Source organism: Pinus tabuliformis, chromosome 4_1, assembly GCF_031772625.1.
Source record: "Pinus tabuliformis cultivar Carrire ecotype Pingquan chromosome 4_1, CPIR1, whole genome shotgun sequence".
Lineage (NCBI taxonomy): Eukaryota > Viridiplantae > Streptophyta > Pinopsida > Pinales > Pinaceae > Pinus > Pinus tabuliformis.
The window spans coordinates 877,373,920-877,377,416 of record NC_142303.1 but is presented as its reverse complement, the minus strand read 5'-3'; the positions used below and the strand labels follow the sequence as shown (position 1 = coordinate 877,377,416).

The following is a 3,497-nucleotide window of genomic DNA, read 5'->3' as shown; positions in this document are numbered from 1 at the left end:
AGCTTATGACAATGCATTAAAGAAGGGTATGGTCAACCAAGTTTTTAAATTACTCCACACAACATTTAATATTTGCCGTATGCAGGTTTGGAGCAGCTTTGTTGATTGACGGTGGAGAGCGATGGAGTAAATCCGACGGTGGAGAGAGATATCGGAAGCCCTCACTTGAGTGAACGATAGCTCCCGATATGTCAGAGCTGCTTACGTCAGGCGAGAGCCACGTGCCTGCACCAAAACGCATCGGAGGCCAATATACGGAAACTGCTTTTCGCTGGAAGGTGGTGCGATATCGTCTGGGCGGTTTGTGGTTTCATGCTGGCGGTTTTGGATGTGTACGTAGGCAGTGTTGAAATTACGATTTCAACACTCTCACGGGTGTCTTCCTGTCTATGCTGTTCTTAAGAGCCAAGTTTCCGCGTTCAAGTTTCTGGTGTTTGATCTGCCTTTTGTCCCCACTGTAGTTATTTCCACCATGGCCAGTGTATATCAACACATCCCCACTGTCTATATCATCTTCATAACCACCTGATACCACGATGCTGGTAGCCAGTGTCACATTTCCTTGTTTCAAGAAATCAATCCCAGCCTGTGTCTGCCGATGAAGACCCACAATGCAGAGCTCAATTCTATAATGAAATTGGTCTCCAACTTCTACTCCAGGAACAGTTCCCACAATTTGTTTACCCGTATTGACATACTGGTTATTATCTCTTAACATTTTGGATGCTTTTAGATCGACACGCAAACAGTTACCAGCTAGTGCACGGTCTTGAACTTGGGTTTCATGATTCTGCAACAATTTCCAGCAAGTCACTTGAAATAATCTCAAAGTTTCTTTAACTTTTTACCGGGTATGGGCCTTTCCAAATTTATGAACTGCATTAGATGGGGGAAGCTTTGGGGCATTTGTCACAAGCCTAGAAGGATAGAGTGGATCTGCGGTTCTAATATTCTTTGAAGAGAGCTGCTTAGGGTTGACATACCTTTATAAGAATATCCTTTGTTGATCATATGGGCCACCTGATTAGCCTTCTCTATTTTAGGTCGTACATTGACACTCATAGGTGGAACAGGAGTTGCATACCTCCCACAGCCAGGAGGATATTCCCTGACTGTAGATGGTTTCATAGGTGGAACAGGAGATGCATACCTCCCACAGCTAGGAGGAAAATCCCTGACTACAGATGGTTTCATAGGTGGAACAGGAGATGCATATCTCCCACAGCCAGGAGGAAAATCCCTGACTGCAGATGGTTTCATAGGTGGAACAAGAGATGCATACCTCCCACAGCCAGGAGGAAAATCCCTGACTGCAGATGGTTTGATTGGCTTCTGAAGCTTAGGAATAAGGTTACTTTCCTCTGAACCATTGTTGTTGTCGTCCTTGTCAATTATTACACGCTGCATCGTGTGGAGATGTTATAGCTCGTACAGTTGAAAATATCACCAAAACTTATGATGTTGTGACAAAACTTATGATTTTACTGATCTAGCCTTTTGATAAATCTAAAAGAAAGAAAAAGTGAGTGGTAAACTTACTCTGTATCGTAGATCTTGCTACACTTTCTCTTCTCTTGAGCTTCAACTCAACAATGTAGAGGACGCTGGCTAGATCAAAGACTTGTACAGTTGCAGACGCCGCCGAGGCTAACACGCTGCGTCCTGTGGATTAGCACCAAATTGACCACGATTGGCACTTTGAGCTTGGGATTTAATACGTGGATTCTTTCAAGTCCATGTCGTATGGTCGATGTCCTCATTAATCAATATGGGACATGTTAGGGTTCTAATGTTCCGTTTCTAATTAATAGTGGATCGGTCAAGGTTCGAAATTCAGTTAAAGTTATTTAAGTTACGAGGTGTGTTTGTGACCATTATGCTAGCTTCAAAAAAATTCAATTAAGTTATTGTGTTTTGGGTTTTCTTCAATTAAGTTATTGTGTTTTGGGTTTTCTTCAATTAAGTTATTGTGTTTCAGGTCTTATTAGGTTGGAATATTAGGTTTTTAATTAATAGTCGGTCAGTTTAGTTTCCAATTAAGTTACGTTATTCAAGTTACGTGGTCAGTTTAGTTTCCAATTAAGTTACATTATTTAAGTGTGTTTGTGACCATTGTTTCCAGTTTAGTAAATTCAATTAGGTTGTTTAGCTTTATTGTATATGGTTTTTTTATACTTATGGCTTAGGAATATAACATATTTATTAATAAAATTTATAGATTAAACAATTTAAAGTCAATTTTTTAAATTAATAGTCGGTCAGTTTAGTTTCCAATTAAATTACGTTATTCAAGTTACGTGGTCAATTTAGTTTCCAATTAAGTTACGTTATTTAAGTGTGTTTGTGACCATTGTTTCCCGTTTAATAAATTCAATTAGGTTGTTTAGCTTTATTGTATATGGTTTTTTTATACTTATGGCTTAGGAATATAACATATTTATTAATAAAATTTATAGATTAAACAATTTAAAGTCAATTTTTTAAATTAATAGTCGGTCAGTTTAGTTTCCAATTAAGTTACGTTATTCAAGTTACGTGGTCAGTTTAGTTTCCAATTAAGTTACGTTATTTAAGTGTGTTTGTGACCATTGTTTCCCGTTTAATAAATTCAATTAGGTTGTTTATCTTTATTGTATATGGTTTTTTTATACTTATGGCTTAGGAATATAACATATTTATTAATAAAATTTATAAATTAAACAATTTAAAGTCAATTTTTTAAATCTTTTATTAGAGTTAAAATTAACTAAAAAAATACTCTTAAAAATTTAATTTCATCTATTATATATATTGTCAAATCTAGTTCCATCTTAATTTTAATTTTAGATCTAGGAAGTCTCTCTTTTCACTCTAAAATAGCTTAACTCTAGATCTACCAAGTGTCTCATTTCACTCTAAAAGAAGTTTTGCATCTCAAGAGATTTGATCCCTCCATAGGCTTGGTAAATCCTCAGTTAAGATAAATCTAAGTTGCTTTGATAGTTAATTATAATTATAATTTTGTAACCTTATCTAGTTAAGATAAATCTAAGTTGGTTTTATTATTAATTATAATTTATAATTTTGTGTGGAATGATACCTACAGATAAATCTAAGCTCCTTTTATTATTAATTATAATTATAATTTTCTGTGAAATGATACCTACATGTTTGACCTTTGCCTTTAGAAAATGCAACTCCCACCGGCCTTGGCTACACTAGCCTTTCACCCCATTATCATCTATTCTATGCTAGTGGGCAATTACAAATATATTTATTAATTTTATATTTTATACTTGATTTTATTTTTATTTTTATTTTTTATTGATAATTATTATTAGTATTCTTTTAATTTTATTTTTTATTTTTGTGAGCATTTCTAGTGGGAGTTACTTTTAACATTTCATTATTTTTCAATTGACCCCAAATGTAAATGTTTACAAGCATTTACACCACAATAACATCTCTTAGTAGCCTTTTTCTTTTAGCATTAATTTGGAAAATGTTGTAAAATAAAA

The 3,497-nt window shown here is 34.6% G+C and overlaps 1 pseudogene; it reads right to left on the bottom strand.

Moving 5' to 3' along the window:
- Positions 1-352: 352 nt before the first annotated feature.
- Positions 353-1,407, bottom strand: LOC149178988 (histone-lysine N-methyltransferase, H3 lysine-9 specific SUVH6-like; annotated as a pseudogene).
- Positions 1,408-3,497: the final 2,090 nt, after the last annotated feature.